General features: G+C 36.4%; 1 protein-coding gene across 2 annotated transcripts in view; it reads right to left on the bottom strand.

The window, feature by feature from the left end:
- LOC6046389 (calcium/calmodulin-dependent protein kinase kinase 1) overlaps positions 1 to 10,876 on the bottom strand; it is a 296,769-nt gene extending 285,893 nt beyond the window's left edge. For both annotated transcript variants that reach the window (XM_038264287.1, XM_038264286.1), the window contains exon 1: positions 10,065 to 10,876. The gene's annotated coding sequence lies outside the window, so the exon portion shown is untranslated. The remainder of the gene's footprint in view (positions 1 to 10,064) is intronic.
- Positions 10,877 to 21,584: the final 10,708 nt, after the last annotated feature.

Here is a 21,584-nt window from a genome sequence, read left to right as displayed (position 1 = left end):
ACTTATCAGAATCGGAACCAAGGACACCCATCAAATGTCACAGGTGGTTGTTGGGTTACGAATAGGCAATTGGCCAGAAGGCCGGCAGCAGCTGATGAAATATTCAATGGGGATGTGAATGTTTCATTATGGCCCCAATCAGGTAATAACAATGGGTTGCATGCATTCAGGCAGTGCCCTGGGACATGTGTTTGTCGATCCCCGAAGGGTAGAAGCCCGCGTTTCCCTATCATTATTTCCTGTACGATGTCAAACCTATAGGTTGAGGATGCGTGTTGCGCAAATTGAGCTTGTACTGTGTAATTGCATTATCGTTAACATCTAACTAACTACACTTCGGGGAAAATGCTTAAATTGATTAGCTCCAATATTGAAGAAATGTTGGAATAGAATAAAACCAGAAGAAACTTTTTTGTAACACTACCAACAGATCTCAACGAGCTTGTTGACCACTTCTAACACGGCATGACCGCATCTAAATCAACAAATCCCCACACTAAACTCTCAACTCAAAACTGATGTGATCCAACTACGCAAATGTTTGATGGAACCTCGCCTGTTTGCGCCGAGTTGAAGTTTCTTTTTTCGATTACCACCAGCAGACAGGATAGAGTGAGAAGATGCAGACGAACTTTTGCCAAGTTTACTCCGCAAACATACTCAATCACCCACTATAACGACTAAAAACGACTGGGGGGGGGGGGGGGGGAGTGATGGAAATCGTTTGACAAAGTTTTGCGCACAAAATGCAAGTTTAGACTTCTTTGCTTGTCGTACGCAAATAACCATCCAGCCGGCAGTCGGTTGTAGCTTGGTGGTAAGTACGTTTGGTTACATTTATTCGTGATTTTGCAGTTAGTGAGTGTGCTTGCGGTATAAAGTTTTGTTTAGGATTTATATTTAGAACACTTTATTTTAGGTTACCTTACATCAAATCAAGCTCTTCAAAAATATTTGAGCATTTCTGGCAAATAATGTAATTCATTACACAGAAAAAAAATCATGGTTTTACTGTAATAAATAGTGTAAATTTGGAAGGTGTAATTTGGGAAGGTTGAGTATTACCTCTTTTATGATGTAATTTTACCTCAATTTAAACTGAAAAAAGTGACATTACACCAGAAAAGTGGTAAAATTACACATTTTTTCTGACATAAAAGATGCACCCTTTCCCAGATGTAATATTACTATGATTTTTTTTACTGTGTTGCTCAACTCAATTTTGAAGTAAATTTCGAGAAAGATAAAATAAGTAAAATATTCCTCCAATAAAAAAGCGTACAAACCTCCCAACCCCATATCTAAGAACAAGCTAGTTCCCTCAATACGAACTTTTTTTTTTTGCTCTTTCTCATCACAAGACAATCACCCATCCGGTATCGAACATTTCATCCGTCGTCGTCGTCATCATCATCATTCTCATTGTGTATCTCTCCAGCATCCAGCCGGTGAAGCCAAAGTCGTCGTCAGACACGGAAGCTCGACCGGCGACCGTATTTTGTTGAGCTCATCGTCGTCGACTTCGTTTCGCGTTGTCTCCATCTTCTACGGTTCTACGTCTTCGACTCTTGGTCCAGAAGCTCGCGTTTGGCTTGTAATGGGTTTACTTTTTTTTTGCGCCGAAAGCACCACAACAAACTACACACATCATCGAGGAGCGCGCACACACACAGAGACACATTGGCGGTCGGGTTGGTGTCTGGCGGTTTGTATATATGGGACACACGAGGTCGAATGTGAGCATAAGAATACCCGATACGACCGTCCGACGTTTTGTGGTGCGGTTAATAGTGTTGTAGGTTGTAGTCGCGATGCTGAATATATAAAATCAGTGCTCGCCAATCGAATCGTTGAATCGATGGATGGATAAAAAAAAAATCAAATATTGTTCAGACCATTAAAATAATGAATTACCACATTGAAAAACGACCTCTTGTGCTTTTTTGTATTAAATGTGTTGAGATTCCTAATATCTAGATAGAAGAAGTTACAACGGTAATACACAGCGAAAAATAGTGGAGCAATTCCATCCCGGGCGGACGGTAATAACAAAATTAATAATATTTCAATAACAAATTCTGTTAAAATAAAAAAAAAGTGTTATTATTTTATCCTGAACTTCAACTTCAACAAGAAAAAATAATAATATTCTGATAAAATAACAAGATTTGGTATTGAAGTGATATTATACTGAAAATGATTAATAACACGCTAATAAGAGGAAATGGTATACATTTCAAAAACTCTCCTAATAACAAGATTTGTTATTTGTTTGGTATTCTGACATAGAAATAAAATTATCATAAATCGCACAAATGGAAAAGTTTCTTAGTGTCCATAACACAATCTGTTATTATTTTTTCTTTTGTTAAATATATTTAGATCTTTGGGATAATTTTGACCAATTTCGTCGGAGTCATTGTTTTGGCCATGAAATGGGGTCCTTAAGCTAAAATTATTCTAAAAAGTTGAAATTTTTAAAGTTGATTATTTTTTTAAATTATTTGATATACCCCCTAAGGGACTTTGCTAAAATTGGCTAGAACTATGGGATAATTTTATCCATTTTCGTCGTGGTCATTATTTTGGCCATGAAATGGGGTCCTTAAGCTAATATTATTCTAAACAGTTGAAATTTTGAAAGTTGATTTTTTAAATTATTTGATATACCCCTTAAAGGACTTTGCTAAAATTGGCTAGAACTATGGGATAATTTTGACCATTTTCGTCGGGGTCATTATTTTGGGTCCTTAAGCTAAAATTATTCTAAAAAGTTGAAATTTTGAGAGCTGTTTTTTCAATTTGTGATATACCCCCTAAGGGACTTTACTAAAATTGGCTACAACTATGGAATAATTTTGACCAATTTAATCGTGGTTATTTATTTGACCATGAAATGGGGTCCTTATAAAATTAACTTTTGAAAGTTGTTTTTTCAAGTTTGTTTATATTCTCTAAGGGAATTGACTTATTTATTGAGAATTTTTCAAATGTGAATAACAAAAACTGTTACTATTTTCACAGAGTGAGAAAGTCGGAGCTGACGTTGAAGTTCGAGCTGGAGTGAGACCTCGGAGACGGCATTGGATTCAGCTAGTTTTCAGCAACTTTAACTTGGAGTCGGAATCTGTGGAGTCGGGTATTTTTGGAGAGCTGAAGTCGGCGTTGACGTCATATCCTGCATCCAGAGTCAGAGTTGTCTTCAAAGTATGGATTCAAAGTCGCTTGAAGGTACCCGACTAGTACAGAAGAGTTATGGCAACTGCAGGTTTATTTGCAAATGGTAAATAAACAAAAACAATAACTTTTTTTGTTTTGCAGAGACACAAGTTCAATAACATTTTTTGTTATTATGCTGCTCCACCTCTCCGCACAAAATAACAAATCTTGTTATTCCTTCATGATTCTTTCGGTGTTATTGGTTTGTTATTGCAATAACAACATAATTACAGTTTAAGTTATGTTTCGAACAAATCTTTGTTATTGATTTTTGTTATTTTAACAACTGATCCGATCATCCCATTAACATATTTCGATCTTCCCACAATATCAAAAACTGACCTTCTCAAGTTATTTCCGTCTGCTCGGGATGTCATGTAGGGAATCGGTTGTACCCGACCCTCTCCGATTTCAATGAAACTTTGTAGACATGTCATCCTAGGCATATATAAGCCATTTTTGTGTATATGGAGCCATGACGATGATGACATTTGAGAAGGGCGTAAGTGTTTTAAATATTTTTGTATTTCGTAATTTAAATATTGCTTTATCTCGAAGCCGTTGCATCGTATCAAAAAGTGGTCAAAGGCAAACTTGTAGGAAATTTATAATTATAAGCTAATTTATTATCCATTTTACTTTACTACACTGAAAAATATTATGTATTCAGTTATGAGCAATGTAATAAGCTTATATCTGTAAGCGCAAACATCGAATTGAAATGTGGTCAAAGACAAACTTATGGGAAATTGGACGAGCTTTCCGGTAAAAATATTGAAAAATCAAGTCTGTCATATAGAAATTGCCAAAAACCATCAAAAAACCTATTTTTTCAACATTTTTATTTTTAAAACCGCTGTAACTTCACAAGGATTGGACTTAGGATAATGGTCAATATGGAGATTTTAATGTAAAATTGTCTGGAGAATCGACTCTCGAGTTCGGTTTTTGAAAATTTTGACGTTTAGAGCTCTTTTCAAAAACCAGTTTCAGTAAATGATTTTCGATTTTTTTAGGTGCGTTGCTCCATCCTGCATTTTTCGTGAGTCTTTTTGTTACATCTTAGGCTATTTTCACAAAAAAATTTAACGAAAAAAAAACCGTGGGCTCACCTTCAAATTTGACTTTAAAACATAAAAATCCAAAAATCTCATAAAAGTAGAGTGTTTTTTCTTTCAGGTTATTTTTTTTTTCGGAAAGCCCGTCAAATTACCTACAAGTTTGTCTTTGACCACTTTTTGATACGATGCAACGGCTTCGAGATAAAGCAATATTTAAATTACGAAATACAAAAATATTTAAAACACTTACGCCCTCCTCAAATGTCATTATCGAGTGTAACTGGCTCCATATACACAAAAATGGCTTATATATGCCTATGATAACATTTCTACAAAGTTTCATTGAAATCGGAGAGGGTCGAGAAAAAAGTACCTAAAAAATTCCTGTTTTGGGCTGGAATTGCTGTGTGTAAATTTGGAAGTTCTAATTTTGGATGGTTTGCCTCTTTAATGATGTAATTTAACCTCAATCTAGGCTGAAAAAGTGATATTAAACCAGTAAAGTAAATTTACACATTTTCAGATGCAAAATTACACATTTTTCTGAAATAAAAGATATGTACGGTGCGGATTAAATCCTGCCCCAGTGTATTTTTTTTTTAATTTTATGTATTTGATCCCCGGTCCTAACCAGGCCTCGGTACCGAAGAGGACATAATAAAAATAAATTAGAGAATAAAAAAAATAAAAGACATGTAATATTACCATGTTTTTTATTGTGTAGCAACAAACAAGAAGATAAAGCAAATAAAAATTTGTAAAATTTTCTGATTCTTTCCAAGTTAATATTTTGAAAATGTTAGAAACAAGACTATCATGTCAAACGGGCGTATTACTGAATATTTGGCTGCTGAGATATTTATATTAGGAAATGGGAAGATGTTTGGTGAGACTATGAAAACTTAAATTTTCCTGTTTATTTTTCTATTATACGCTGTATCTTAGCAACAGGTAGGACGTGCTATTTTCCCGGGTTTTGAGTTTCCGTTATTTAGTTATATATGAAAAGGTAATAAAAACCATTTAAAGCTTGAAATCTTAGAATTGGTTGATTCACATTAAGAGCGAGTCCACGAGCAAAGCATACCCATCTCGCATCGACCTCACCAATCTGCCTGAAATTTTCAGGGGTTGTTTGTACATATAAAACTAGCATCTGGCCAAAATATGAGCACTCTAGGTCAACGGGAAGTGGGGCAAATCGGGACACAAAGTTTGAAGGTTCAAAAACGTAAAAAATCTTAAAAAGGCTATAACTTAGGCAAAATTCAATTTATTTTCAAAATTCAAAATGCATCTTGAAGGACTTCAAAAATGCAACAAAATGCAGGGTAGAGCATCCCAATTGGTTAATTCTAAAGGGAGTTATTGGCATTTTAGTGAAAAAATAGCATAATTTTCAAACTGAAATAAAAAAGTGTTCCATCCAGATATCAACTCGGATCAACCTGCAGCTTGTAGGGGACATCTGGGACTACCATCTGAGACTGAGACCGCTTTGGGTAAGGCAGTTTAACATATTGAATAGACACTTTTACTTTTAGTGAATTTTTTGGTAGTAAATTTTTGCTCTGAGGACCCCTTAGATCCCATTTTCTGGTGATAATTTTATCATATTCGTGTTCCTGAGACAATTTCACATTAGAAACATGCATAAAAATGTTTGTTTTCATCCATTTTAACCCTTTGAAAAATGAAAGTTAAAAAAAACTTTGATTCACATTTATTGAAAATCAAGTTCGTTTCCAAGGATACTAGATGACACCAGAAAAAAAGCAGCTTCTTAATTTTTTTTATCTTTCATTTTTTAAAGGGTTAAAATAGATGATAATATACATTTTTATGCATGTTTCTATTGTGAAATTGTCTCAGGAACACGAATATGATAAAATTATCACCAGAAAATGGGATCTAAGGGGTCCTCAGAGCAAAAATTTACTACCAAAAAATTCACTAAAAGTAAAAGTGTCTATTCAATATGTTAAACTGCCTTACCCAAAGCGGTCTCAGTCTCAGATGGTAGTCCCAGATGTCCCCTACAAGCTGCAGGTTGATCCGAGTTGATATCTGGATGGAACACTTTTTTATTTGAGTTTGAAAATTATGCTATTTTTTCACTAAAATGCCAATAACTCCCTTTAGATTTAACCAATTGGGATGCTCTACCCTGCATTTTGTTGCATTTTTTAAGCCCTTTCAGTTGCATTTTGAATTTTGAAAATAAATTGAATTTTGCCTAAGTTATAGCCTTTTTAAGATTTTTTACGTTTTTGAGCCTTCAAACTTTGTGTCCCGATTTGCCCCACTTTCCGATGACCTAGAGTGCTCATATTTTGGCCAGATGCTAGTTTTATATGTACAAACAACCCCTGAAAATTTCAGGCAGATTGGTGAAGGCCAAACGACGTCCCATACAAAGGGGTATGCCCTGTTCGTGGACTCGCTCTTAAGGCCTATGCAAATATTTTTCAAAGTTTATGTCACTGTGTCAGTGTCAGAAAAATAAACCAAAACAAAGAAATGTCGGAAATTGAAAAAAATCAAAGAGTACTTTTCTATTGCAAATTCGATTTTAAATGGAAAACTGCAGACAAAAAAAAAACGGAAAACAAAGGAGAATGGGCGAATGTGGTCCAAGGATGTACACGAACGGGACCAGCTTTTTTCGAAAGATCTCGCCGAGACATGAAAAAAAGTCTTCTGGACCAACTCTCTAAACCCCGGGGTTCAAAAGTTACATGCTGTTGAAGTTTGAGCATTTTGAGTAAAAATATACAAAGAATCGGATTTTGCTATTTCTAAAATCATTCATAAAATCTCTGTTTCATTATGGATTTCGATTTTCTTGACTTCATTCGACGCGTATCAGCAAAAACTATGAATTCTGATATATCTTAGCATGATTGAAACATGATTTCACTTGTTTTAATCCGTTTGAGCCGTTTGTGCAAGAGGCATTCCATAGAAACAAGTCGAAACATCAAGGTTTTGAAAACGGATCCGACCCAAACTGCTTCAGTGAGTATGAAAGGCTTCAGTGCAATGTGTTGTTACAACATTTATTGGGATGGTCTGAGTCATCAGAGAACTCCTTGGAGTTAAGACCGGTGAGTCTACCGCCGTAACAAACAAGATGTCGGCGGTTTTTGACCACTGATCATACCCGCATAGCTTCAGTGAGTGTGGTAGACTACTTTGCTAATGTGTTAGGATGTCCTGGGTCATCCAAGGACTCCCTGGAGTTATGATCTGTGGAGCTACAGCCTTAACAAGCAAGAGGTCGACGGTTTTTGACCCCGGAACATACCCGCATAGCTTCAGTCAGTATGGTAGACTGCTTTGTTAATGTGTTGGGATGTCTTTGGTCATCCTAGGACTCCTGGAGTTATGATCTGTAGGTCTACGGCTGTTACAAGGACTCCTGGACTGGTCCAGAACATCCCAACATAACAGCAATACAGTCTGCCATACTCACTGAATCTTTGCGGTTATGATGCGCGGTTAAAAATCGCCGACCTTTTTCTTGTTACAGTGACCCAAATATCTTAACTCCAGGGAGTCCTAGGATGACCAAAGACATCTTAACACATTAACAAAGCAGTCTACCATACTGACTGAAGCTATGCGGGTATGTTCCGGGGTCAAAAACCGTCGACCTCTTGCTTGTTACGGCTGTAGCTCCACAGATCATAACTCCAGGGAGTCCTTGGATGACCCAGGACATCCTAACATATTAGCAAAGTAGTCTACCACATCCACTGAAGCTATGCGGGTATGTTCTGTTGTCAAAACCGGTCGCATTTTGCTTGTTACGGTAGTAGACCCACAGATCTTAACTCCAGGGAGTCCTAGGAGAACCCAGGACACTCCAACACATCAGCATAGTAGTCTACCATACTCACTGAAGCCATGCGGGTATGATCAGTGGTCAAAAACCGCCGACATCTTGCTTGTTACGGCGGTAGACTCGCCGGTCTTAACTCCAAGGAGTTCTCGGATGACTCAGACCATCCCAATAAGTTATTACAACATTGCACTGAAGCCTTCCATACTCACTGAAGCAGTCTGGGTCGGATCCGGTTTCAATACCTTGAAGTTTCGACTTTTTTCTATGGGATGCCTCTTGCACAAACGGTTCAAACGGATAAAAACAAGAGAAATCATGTTTCAATCATGCTAAGACATATTAGAACTCATAGTTATTGCTGATACGCGTCGAATGAAGTCAAGATGAGCAAAATTCATAATAAAATGGAGATTTTATAAATGATTTCAGAATCAGCAAAAATACGATTTTTTATACATTTTTACCCAAAATGCTCAAACTTCAACAACATGTAACTTTTGAACCCCGGGGTTTAGAGAGTTGGTCCGGAAGACTTTTTTTCATGTCTCGGCGAGATCTTTCGAAAAAAATGGTCCCGTTCGTGTACATCCTTGGACCAGCTCCCATACAAATTTGTCCATTCTCCTTTACAAATTTTCAATAAAAAAAAATTATAATTCGGGGGCAAAATTTTTGCCCGTAATTCTTTGATAAGTCAAAAATTGCCCTTAAAACATAACAAAAAATACGTGTTCCGTTTCGTTGCTCAAGAATGACACGAAAAGTAAGAAGTTTTACGACGGAATTCCCAAAAAAAATTGTAAAGGTTGATTTTTTGAGAGGTAATGTTTAGCCAAAAAACGTACCTCAACTTTACAGGCCGCCAAAATGACAGGATTTGTGTTAGAAACGTAATTTTTTCTACAAAAAATTTCAAACATTTTTTAAACTGTGTGATTGCAAAACAATTGTACTGGTGTATAATGCATTTTACCACACTTTTTTATTTGAAATGTTGAAACCGTGGCATTTTTAGAACGTTTATTTTTTTCTTTTTCAAATCGATGGAATTCTTTCAATCTTTTTAATTTTTCGGTGAATTCACAGATAATGAGATTTTTTTTCTACAAGCATAACTGTAATCATGCCATAGACATGTTTTTTTTTTAATCTTTGCACTTTGACGATTAATTACAGCTTATAAAAAGCGTTTTCAACTGAAGCCGAGTGATAAATTGCTCAATATGAAGTTAGCAAGCAGTTGCAATCAATAGTTTTGTAAAATAAGTTGTTAAAATAGTGAAAATCAGCAAATTGTACGGAGTTTGAAGAGAGTGTTTAACCGGCCAAACATACGAGAAGTTTTCCTACCATGATTTTTGTGAAAATATCGTACCTATATTCTTTAATGTATTTTGAGAGTCCGTAAGAGAATTTCGTAATTGTTTTTCGTATTCCTGGAATATTTTTTTTTAGATAATTTCATTATATTTTGAAAAGCTTCATCACAAAACAAGCGATGAAAAGTTTATCGAATTTAAGTCTTTTTTCCAACTAAACTAACAAAGCAGAAAACATTTCTGGTGAAAAAGTCAGCACACGGTCTTAAGAAATCTCTCAAAAATAGAATGATTATAAAAAGATAAAAAGATTTTAAGAAAAACAAACAAATTGAGCGTTGATCTAAGTTTGTTAGTTTTTTCAAGAATGCACACGAAAAGCTTATTCGTAATTGCAAGTTTTGCCCAAATCCCACAAGCGCGCACCTGAAAACAAACAAATCTCTTTGTTTTGAAACCGTACGCTTCGTGTTCATCCTCTCCCGACCCACTGCCCTCGAAAGCAGCCTTTTCTCGGTATCTGAAAGCGTTGCCAAGCACACACGGAGAAACCTCCCACGACCTCGGCTGAAGTTCACTGATAGCTACTAGTGTCTGCTTTCAGTCTCATTCACTTACTTTTCGTTCTTTTTGGACGCAGGTCACCACCAATATCGGCTGCGTTCACCGGACGGCTTCTTCCGGCTTTTTGCTACTCAAACTCCAGCTGATGCTGCTGCACTCCAACGTTACCACTAAAGCTGACGGTCCCTTTGAGAACACACTCTTCTACACTCGGTTGGTTGGCGGCGATGGTTTCAACGCTGAAGATTTCCACATATATAGGTCAAACACTTTGAGTCGCGGCACACAAAACTTGTTCAACAAAACTTGCAGCGCAGAAGTTCACCTTTCTTCTCGCGCCTATTCTTGATCAAGTTTCCGTACGGCAATGTTCAACGAACTTTGCGACGGGGCAACCTTCACAATCGTTCTTTGACCGAATTTCCAAAAAAAAAACTTTGAACGGCAATCGGGGACACGGGACGGGACGGGATTCAATGTACATAAAGCACGAGCAAAATAAAACCCAAAATCACATAAATTCTTCTCTCTTCCTTCCAGCTGTAGCAGGGAAGCTTGGTTCGTCGTTTCCACAGCTGCTTCCAACTTCTGCTGCTGCTGCTCCCACACTCGATTCGACCTGATCCGATGCACGGCCAGCCGCTTGAGTTGATGGGCTTTCTTGAGAGACTGTTGCCGTAGTACTAGGTTGCTGTTGCTGTTGTTGTTAGTATATTGCTGTTAATGTTGTTGTTGCTGTTGCTATTCTTGCTGTGTTTCCGGTTCGAACGCGCGCGCGAACACTTCCAGCGGGCTCCAGGTCTCCGTCGTGTCGTGTCGTGACTGGCCTCGGCGAAACTCGAAACTCAACTGATTCGCGTTCGGCGCTGTTCATCGAGTTTAATAATATCGAGAGGGCAGACACAACCGTACAACAACATTCACCTTCGTGTACGAATCGATTCGGATTGTTTGGAGCATGGAGCTCACCGAAGAGAGTAATACCCCCCCCGGTTTGTAACAGTCGTGGTGTGGTTGCTGAACAACAACAAACCTTAGAGAACTCTAAGACTTCTCTACTCTTTAAGAGTTCTCTAATCAACAGCAATGCTTGATTGTGCGCTCTCTCGCTCTCTGGAGAAGAAATTTAACAAGAGAGAGCGAATGGAGTGTGCTTTTTTCAGAGCACAGCTTTCATGTTTGTTGTGTGCTTTTGGATGGTTCAACTCCTGCGAAAGCTTTCTTGCTAAGAATGCTCAGGTTATTTGGGAAGCCGTGCGTCTCCACCGTTGAGACTGAGAGCTTTTGAAATGGTGGAGGCGCGAACTATAATCGTAGCTGGCCGTTTGCACCACGCCTTTCCAGATGCAGGTAATAACTTACTTGATTGAGGCCGTTGCAAACATTTTCTAAAACTTTACGCATAGTAGGTAGGTAGTTTACCAAATCGATGCCTCTGTGCTGTTTTCTACTTAGCTTGCTAGAAATCCTATCTATTTGGCATAAGAGAGCACAGAGACATCGAAATATTGTTGCAGGAAGTGACCACTGACCACCCACCTTGAAGCTTTTATTTTTTTTAACAAAACAAAAGTGTTAAAAATAAGTCGTGTAGAATTCTTCTCACTGGAAAAGATTGCTTGCTTCGGTAGAGTCGCTGGACGGCTGTCCCGAGCAGGGGTAAATAACAAGGGAAAGACGAGTTATTAGTTATTACCGTTCTATAATGTCATGATTCTAATTCCCGGACGCTTCGAAACCCGGACACCGCATCTTGTTTTATCAATTATTTGGATATAAGTTTGCATTATTAATGACAAAACTGTGTTATTTAATTAATTCTAACATAAACTTTCATTGAAAGTTTGTTTGAACCAGGGCTGTGGAGTCGGAGTCGGAGTCGGAGCCGGAGTCGGTGGAGTCGGGTCTTTTTGGGGACCTGGAGTCGGAGTCGGAGTCGTCAAAACTCGAACAGCTGGAGTCGGAGTCGGAGCCGGAGTCGGCTAAATTTTAAGAGCTGGAGTCGGAGTCGGAGTCGGAGCTGAAGATTTCTGATATCCCGGAGTCGGAATCGGACCCGAAGTTATCTTAAATTCAACAAAAAATATGGTTTTATTGTTCAGTATTTCCTATATAACAGCTTAATTTACAAAACAACTTATATTTTTAATTGATTTATCAAATGCCAATATGATTTTGAAGCTTTTCATTGTGATTGAAAAGCTCTAATTGGGTTATTACACTATAATCACTAGATGATAACCTCTTACCCAAGTATGTAGTATCATAATTCAAAAAATAATAAAAAAATATTGGTTATGTAGTCAGACTATATTTATGTGCCCTTTCAATTCAAATTTGACCAAATTTCATCCAGTTAAAGTACACACAAAGTTATCTTTTACCCCGATAGTGAATGTCTTAGAGGTTTTCAGTTAAATCTTTTTTTAGGAAAAAGTTACGAGGTACATCACTGTTTTTGCAGATCGAAAAAAAGTCACTGACAGTTTAACGGCGTCGGTTTAACTTTTGTAACAAATAATCAACAATAATAACAATCTCTTACTTGGAACTCAACAAGCGCATTTTGTTTATAACTGAGTACAAGAAAATCAAAGTGTTGCATTTAAAATAATTGAAACTAACAAAAAATGTCAAAAGAAGTTGCAACAAATTTGAAATAATCATTGATTGTTGATGTTGATGTTGATTTTAGGTAAACTATTTTAATATCGTTGCAAATTATCGTTGAACAAATCTCAATCTCTCTTTGTACTGAATAGTACAAAAATGAACTAATAAAAAATGTATAGGGTAGAGGACCCAGAAATCGCCCACTTTATAGTGGCAATCTAGGAAATTTGATGAGAATTTGATGACAATTTATGGTTTTTGGATCTATTTGTTGTAGAACGTTGATAAACTATTTGATTTTAAGTTTCCACAAGGTTTTTATCATTTACATGTTCATTTTGATAAAATTTTGTGTTTTAATAAAGTGCTCTGAAGAGCCTATTTTCGCCCCCCTAAATCCAATTTTCGCCCACCCTTGGAACCAGTTTTCGCCCACGTTAAAAATCAAGTAATCAAATAAAATTATGACACAAAGCTAAGCAAATATGGTCTCCTATTGATACACAACATGTTCCCGAAGCTTAATTTTATTGTTGTGCACATATTTTGTCATACATATTATAAATTGAGGTTCAAAAAATCCTAGGAGTTTTTTTTTCAGATATCCTACTTATTTTGAGATTCTCTGTCTATTATAACTAAAACCAAAACATGTTCTCACTCTCACTAAAAAAATATGACTAATTTGTGATAGAACTCATGTGTCCCTGTTCAACCAAGATAAGGGCACACAGTTACAATAAGCTTCATGTTGTTGTTGATTTTGTTAGGGGAGCTTTAATCCTATGGGTAATTTGCTCCCGAAATAACTCCATATAAAACATCGAGTCCCTCTTAATAAAAATATTAAAGCACATGTGTAACTACTTCTCCATCCTCTGCTTAATTTGTTCTCCTATGAACCAGTAAACTTTTACAACATTTGAACCTAAACCCCTTATGAATGAAAGTAATTAAAATGATTATTTAACCTTTAAAAATAATCAAGAATGTTCCAAATATATTTTCAAGCACATTTCGCTGCGATTAGAAAAGTTTTTATGGTAAATGAAAACTGGTTTTAGATAAAATCTTAAAATACAATACTAGATTTCGCCCTGGTCGAAAATTGGATCGAATGTTTTTTCATGACCCCAGAAATCGCCCACTTTATTTTATTGAAATAACCTTTGGTAAACGTTTAAAACAGGTAAATCACTAGATTTTCATAAAATTCAGACATACAGTGAACTAATGAATTATTCATTCACATTATTTTCGGACAAAATGAGTTGTTTTCCCTCATTAACATTATTACCCGCTGCAGTCTAAATTGACAAAAATATGGCGGCTGCAGTAAGGCTTTTTTTGAAAAGCTTATAAAAACTTAATAAACAATAGAAATTCATTAGGAAAGTTTCAGTTAGTACTAGAAATGAATGAATATGTAAACCTGCATAATAAATTCAACCAAAAAACGGTATGAGTTTGCTAGATACAGATTAAATCCAGTAGGTGGGCGAAAACTGGAGCAGGGCGAAAACTGGGTCCTCTACCCTAGAACAAAAAATAGGATTTTAATTTATTTTTTCAAATATTATAGATAAAAAAACAGAATCAAAATATTATCAACTGGTACGAATTTTTTCATACTGTATGTCCCACGCCAATATGACGGAAGGTGAAAATCATTGCAAATCAATGTACCTTTAAAAATGAAATATTTGTGATCTACAAAATATTTTACTTGTGGATATTTGTTTTTTTTTTTTTATTATATTTTAAGTTTTTTCATATATTTTGATGGAGGCGCAAGATCATCCATAAAGCTTCGGTTTAGGTGAAGATTCACGAAGTATCGTGCGCACTAGCGTGCCCAGGGTGGGGCAACATGGGGCAGTTGCCCCACCATCCTCGAAAATTTGTTCTAAAATTGGGCAGGGGGTGTCCATACACGACGAAATTTTCAAAACTCTAATATTTTTGCCCCACCTTCCTTGAGGACCTGGGCACGCTAGTGATCGTGCGCCTCCTTTTTAAAGTATATAAAATTTTAAAATTAAAATAAATTAAAAAAATCCTGGTTAAAATATTTTCCATGTCACAGAAATTTGAAAAGGACATCTTGAGCGTCCTTCCCACGAAGAAATTGTTTAGATACATTGATTTGCAATAATAATCTCCTTCAGCCATGGCGTAATGCCCATGTACATCTTAAAAAAAAAACAAAAAAAAATGTTTTGTTTAAAATTGTCATTTAAAACACAAGGTGCCTGTCACTGTGCTTCTTACAAATGTCAGCCTGAAAGTGAGCAAATTGAATTTTAATGTTCAATAGATCATCAAGGCCAGGTTTCTTTTAGTTATTTATCCAAAAATAACAGATTAATATTTTAATTTATTAGCTTTGAAAAAAAAAATCAAATTTGAGGTTAAGCAAATAAATCTTATTACTTACAAAACTGTTCTTCTCAAAATGCCTCTAAAACAGAAATATTTTTTGATTTCTGTTTCCATAACGTAAAACACTTGTAACCTAGAACCTTTTTTTCCGTTTATTTACTTTACTTATCTTATTTTTCTTGAGAAAAACATGACGCTTAGAGAGTATTTAAATAATCCTATTTATCAATGATTTAAAAATAATTAACTAATAATAGTTAACTAACTTTTCAAACATTTAAAAATATGTGGAGTCGGAGTCGGAGTCGGAGCCAACCATTTGTTGAAAGCTGGAGTCGGAGTCGGAGTCGGAGTCGGCTAAATTTGGTAGGCCGGAGTCGGTATCGGAGTCGGAGCCAACCATTTGTTCAAAGCCGAAGCCGGAGTCGGAGTCGGAGTCAGCTAATCTGAAAAAGCCGGAGTCGGAGTCGGAGTCGTTTGAAATATGACCCGACTCCGCAGCCCTGGTTTGAACGCTGTAGTTAATGCCAAACAAATCATATGAAATAAAATTAGGCGCCCCCCCTTCAACATCGGTTCGAAAAATCAGGGGGCAAAAAAATATTTTTTCAAAAACATCAAAAATTTAAAGAAAATAGAAGTCTAAACAACTGAAAACAATTAGAAATGCATTTTCCTGCGTTTCAAATCATATTTAGCATGGTTAGGATCGACCAAAAATATTTTCATTTTTTGTGGAATTCCAATGTACAGCACAACAAAAAAAATCGACGAAAAACAAAATTTCTTTAATACTTGGATATTTTGAAAACTAATGATTGCAAAATAACTGGGCACCATGGCCATGACCTGGACCATAGTCGAGGGACATAAACTTCAAAAAATATTTGCAACGGCCTTATAAGTTTACAAAAAAATATATAGGCATCCGATGCACCGGGAAGGCAAAGCAAAAAAATATGAGGGCTTTTGTTAATTTGATTTGGTTAACCGCGGTGGATTTTCTTGAAATAATTCGCACTGTCAAAAATCCACCAAAGCATCTACCGATGGATACTTTTCTACCACAGATTTTTGTGCGATCAATGTGGTAGATGCTTTGGTGGATTTTTGACAGCTCGAATTATTTCAAGAAAATCCACCGCGGTTAACCAAATCAAATTAACAAAAGCCCTATGGTTTTGATTTCCTTAAATTCTAGCAAATTTTTATATAAAATACACTCATCCCTCATATTCGGAACAGTTTACAGATCGGCCAATGTTCAATAAATCATATAAAATCGATGATTGAACATAATGATTTGCTTTTACCTTCATGTGAAAGCTTTTCTTGCGATCTTTCGATTGATGTATAGACCGGCTGTACATTTTTACGATTTATATCAAGTTTTCGAAGAAAAACATTGACCATTGAAATCCACAAATTCGGAACACTTTTTCCTTACGATGTAAACAAACTTTTTTTTCTCTCCAGGTGTACATATTTTTTGCAAAATAATGACTTTGCACTCTGAAACCAATAGAACTCATGGTTAGTGATGTTTTATGAATGGTCTGATAACTTTTTTGTGAAAATATCAGTTAAATTCAGGCGTTCCACAATTGTGGGAGACACAATAACATCCCACAATCATGGAACGGGCAATTTGGAGGCAGTATTTTGCTGCTCTGGATAAAATAGTCTTGAAATGCAGTTTTTGTTTGAAAAGTATTACTTTTACTGGTGAAATAGCAAGAGAATGTCCAAATAAAGGCCTTAAAAATAGCAGGGTCGGCAGAAAAGTTGCATTTTGCATTCTATTGACAAATTACCACAAAAGTGTTCCGAATTTGTGGGTGTTCCGAATATGTGGGATGACTGTATCGATTGTTTCGATGTTAACAGCTTATTTGAGACCTACAGAATGCCATTCACTAAAATCTCAGTCCAAATTTGTGCGGTTCTTAAGCAAAATCGAGTTCCGGTTTTTGAATCAGCTTTTATCAGTGTCCGGGATTCGAAGCACAACAAGTCATTTTAACTTTAAAATTCTGATGAAAAATTTTTAGAAAAGACATATTTTGCATGCATTCTCTAAAAACTGACTGTTTATATTTACTACATCCTGATGATATTTCTACATTTCCAACTTGTTACATGATATTTTGCCAGAAATCAGGAGGAAATCCAGTTTTTTCGCAAAAACTTATCACGTAGCCTTACGTGTGGGACAAACTTCAAATGCGTTTTTCTCAGCTTGCTGTTTTTGCATATGGGACATTTATGCGAACATGGGCAGTATAGGTAACAAAAATTATATGCTATTAATGGTACGTTCGTTTGAAGAGCTCGTCGGTGCCAGTTTTGGTTCAATCGAACGTCATTTGTCTGTGCGCGTGGAACTCGCATGAAACTGAAAAAATATCGAGTGCGGCACTAGAGTTTCAGTTCCAAGATGGCGGCGAAACTCGTGCGGAACTAGCGCGAGTTTCTTCAAAGAAACACTTTGACAGCTCTGAGTGCGGCACTCAGTGTGGAACTAGCCATCAAACGAACGTACCATAAGTGTCCGGATTTCGAATCATGTCGTTAGTATCAATATACATCCATTCCACGTCAAACAGGAAGTCTCCAAATCAAAACTGCTCCGATTTGGCTCAAATTTGGAGTGGGGGTTCTTTGGCCCAAATAATTAGACCCGTATTTTTTTGTTTGACGATTAGAGTGGTCCTATCCGAAATAGGGTGATCCAAAAAATTGCGTTTTTCGTCGATTTTCGCAAAAACCACATTTTTCAAAAAATCATATCTCCGGAACGGCTGAACCAATTTTGGAGCGCCACAATTCGAAAGAAAGGTTATAAGTTGGGCTTTTGAGGAAAAATATGTTGAGGTCCAAAAAGAGTGCATAATTGACAAAGGGAGCGCGTGGTCGTAAAAAATATTCGGAGTGAAAAGTGATTTCTTTTGTGATTTTCAAAGCCCTTCCTATATCATCGTTGATCGAAAGGCTCGGCGTCGGGTGGATTGTGTTTAAATTTTTCGAATAAGGTTTTATTTTTTTGCGTTGAAAAAGCCATTTCTATATAATGAACGAAAGACGCACTGACAATTTGGATCGTTGAGTTAATAGTGGAGCAAAATAACTGTGTGTGAGTGATTTTGTTGTTAACCAGAAAGACCTTCCCATAGCTTCGTTGCTCGGAAGGCTCGCCGACGGGTCTGTTATGAAAGTCCTCCCCATAGCGTCGTAGCTCGGGAGGCATCGAAAAGCCAATGCCTTATTCTACTAACCCAAAAAAAATATTAATCACGTGATACTTGAAGGAGATGCTGTGGATTCAACGGTCTCAAGCGGTATCAACAAGTATAGAGTAGAGGACCCAGAAATCGCCCACTTTATAGTGGCAATCTAGGATATTTGATGAGAATTTAATGAAAATTTATGGTTTTTGGTTCTATTTGTTGTAGAACGATGATAAACTTTTTGATTTTAAGTTTCCACAAGGTTTTTATAATTTACATGTTCATTTTTGATAAAAATTTGCGTTTTAATAAAGTGCTCTGAAGAGCCTATTTTCGCCCCCCTAAATCCAATTTTCGCCCACCCTTGGAACCAGTTTTCGCCCACGACAAAAATCAAGAAATCCAATGAAATGATGACACAAAGCTAAGCAAATATGGTCTCCTATTGATACACAACATGTTCCCGAAGCTCAATTTCATTGATGTGCACTTCTTTTCTCGTAAAATAAATTGAAGTTCAAAAAATCCTAGGAGTTTTCATTACAGATATCTTACCAATGTTGAGGTTCTTTGTATATACTAACTAAAACCACAACATGTTCTCACTCTCACTAAAAAAATATGACTAAATCAAAATTTGTGATAGAACTCATGTGTCCCGATTCACCCAATATAAGGGCACACAGTTACAATTAGCTCCATGTTGTTGTTGATTTTGTTAGAAGAGCTTTAACCCTATAGGTCATTCGCTCCCGAATTGACTCAATATAAAACTTAGAGTACCTCTTAAAGCACATGTGTAACTACTTTTCCATCCTCTGCTTGATTTCTCCTCTGTACCAGTAAACTTTTATTACATTTGAACTAGGTATCCCATATCTTAGCTTAGGTTTATTTTTAAACTGATATTAATACCAAAACCCCCTTATGAGTGAAAGGAATAAAAATGATTATTTACCCTTAAAAAATAATCTAGAATGTTCCAAATATATTTTCAAGCACATTTCGCTGCGATTGGATAAGTTTTTATGGTAAACGAAAACTGGTTCGCAATTCGCAATTCGCAATTTTCAGTGTAAGAACGGGCCTTGACCGATCTTATGCACTTGGTTCCCGACGAACACGCACTGCCCTTACACCTACATCTCACCCTTGCTCTGAGTCAGTACGAGCAGCACGCTAGAACACGCTTTGAGTGTTCGTGCCAGGCATGCACACCTTCTTTTCCGGTTACGCATTTTAACTCGGCCGGGGGTGGTACATTACGTAGCCTAACCATTTATAGTGTGCCTATTAACTTTCATTAAAGCAAAAAATGTTATATTTTTAGTTTGAATTCAAAACTAATTGTTTTTTACTGTGTATTGTTTTCTCCTGAAATCTTCCCTGTTGTTGAGTCGTGTTTATCTGTTGCTATTTATTCTGTCGCGGTGTTTTGTTACAATATTTTGGTCCTAAGCATATTATAAAAGTTTACCAAAAATACAATAGTAATATTTGTGTTAATCCTTTAACCATTCCGTAAATTGAGTAAGGGCTCAAACCTCACTTGTTTGAAAAAAGGATGAAGATTGAAAACAATTAACAGTAAAATAGAATTTATTTTATAAAAATCAAGTATCAAATGTAAGAGAATGATGAGCGTATTTTGAAGAATAAAAATGAGAAGCTAGATGTATTAGATGTAAAATTAGACAATAGTTAATAAATAGAGATACAAAACAAGCTAAGATTATAGTAATGATAATTTATAGGACAGATAAAGTATTATTCAAATAAATAAATTCGCAATAAAAGCAAAAAAGATTAGGCAAATGATAAATAGACTTGATATTACTAGTACATTAAGGAAAAGTATATTTTTAAGGAACAAAAAAACAAAACAAGGTTTGTTACAGCAGTATCTATCCAATTGATAGAAAAGAGTGGAAAAGCTTTGAGAGATAAAAGAATCAAAAGTTAGTAAAATTAAAATCAAATGTTGCATATTAAATAGAAGAATCAGTGAAGCATTAGGAATCAGAAGAGCAAAATAAAATAGGAGATAGGTGGTAGCTGAGAATGAAGAGAAGAGAAACCCCGTTGTGCGATGTTTCAGGTACATCCACAGCAGTTGACTCAACATACTGCGAATCAAAACAATACCGTCTACAATCACAAATTACTTCCCCTTTCCCACATTGTCGCGCCCCTTTCTTTTAGCCGTCTCGACTCTGACCCGCGGTGGTCAAAGGTTTACGATCCGTTTCCACAGGCCACCAGCTAGGTCATCATGAAAACCAAGCCAACGTGGAGGTAAGAATATGGGCACTCGCAAGGAACCAGAGCTATACTGTCCTGATCAAGATAATTCGGATAATCTAACAGAACTACGGATGTAGTTAGTTACGCTCCTTCCAGGATGTTCCTTACGTGGACGTCAACCGAAGAGCACGCAACAAGGTCAGTGCCGTTGCATGCTCTTAGGTATCAATCCTTGGCCTGCATGGTAAACGAAAACTGGTTCTAGATAAAATCTTAAAACACAATACTAGATTTCGCCCTGGACGAAAATTGGATCGCATGTTTTTTCATGACCCCAGAAATCGCGCACTTTATTTTATTGAAATAACCTTTGGTAAACGTTTAAAACAGGTAAATCACTAGATTTTCATGAAATTCAGACATACAGTGAACTAATGAATTATTCATTTACATTATTTTTTGCAAAATGAGTTGTTTTCCTTCATAAACATTATTACCCGGTGTAGGCTAAATTGACAAAAAATATGGCGGCTGCAGTAAGGCATTTTTTGAAAAGCTTATAAAAACTAAATAAACAATAGAAATTCATCAGGAAAGTTTCAATAAGTACTAGAAATGAATGAATATGTGAACCTGCATAATAAATTCAACCAAAAAATGGTATAAGTTTGCTAAATACAGATTGAATCCAGTAGGTGGGCGAAAACTGGAGCTGGGCGAAAACTGGGTCCTCTACCCTATAGCGAAAAACTATGTGATGAGTCTGCAACTTCAACTATCGGACTAACATTCCTCCCTTTCGTTGAACTACAGGCTTCTTGGGAGGGCGCCGGTATTGACTAATAAAGTAGAAATCTTCAGAGGTTAAACAGTGAACGGATGGTTGGCTCCCACTGATCATTTTTGATTCATTGTTTAACTTCAGCTGATCTTTCAATAACGGAGTAGCAGCTCATTGGCAGTCAACCATGCTCATGCTCATGCTCATGCTCATGCTCATGCTCAAATATGTTGAGGTCCAAAAAACTAGCTGAATATTTGAAAAGGTCCTATGAAAATTTCATTTGCCGATTTCAAGGTCTCGGGACTAAAGAGCCTATGTCTGAAA

Source organism: Culex quinquefasciatus, chromosome 3 (genome assembly GCF_015732765.1).
Source record: "Culex quinquefasciatus strain JHB chromosome 3, VPISU_Cqui_1.0_pri_paternal, whole genome shotgun sequence".
Lineage (NCBI taxonomy): Eukaryota > Metazoa > Arthropoda > Insecta > Diptera > Culicidae > Culex > Culex quinquefasciatus.
Note: the sequence above shows the minus strand (reverse complement) of the source record. Positions and strands in the feature narration are given on the sequence as shown.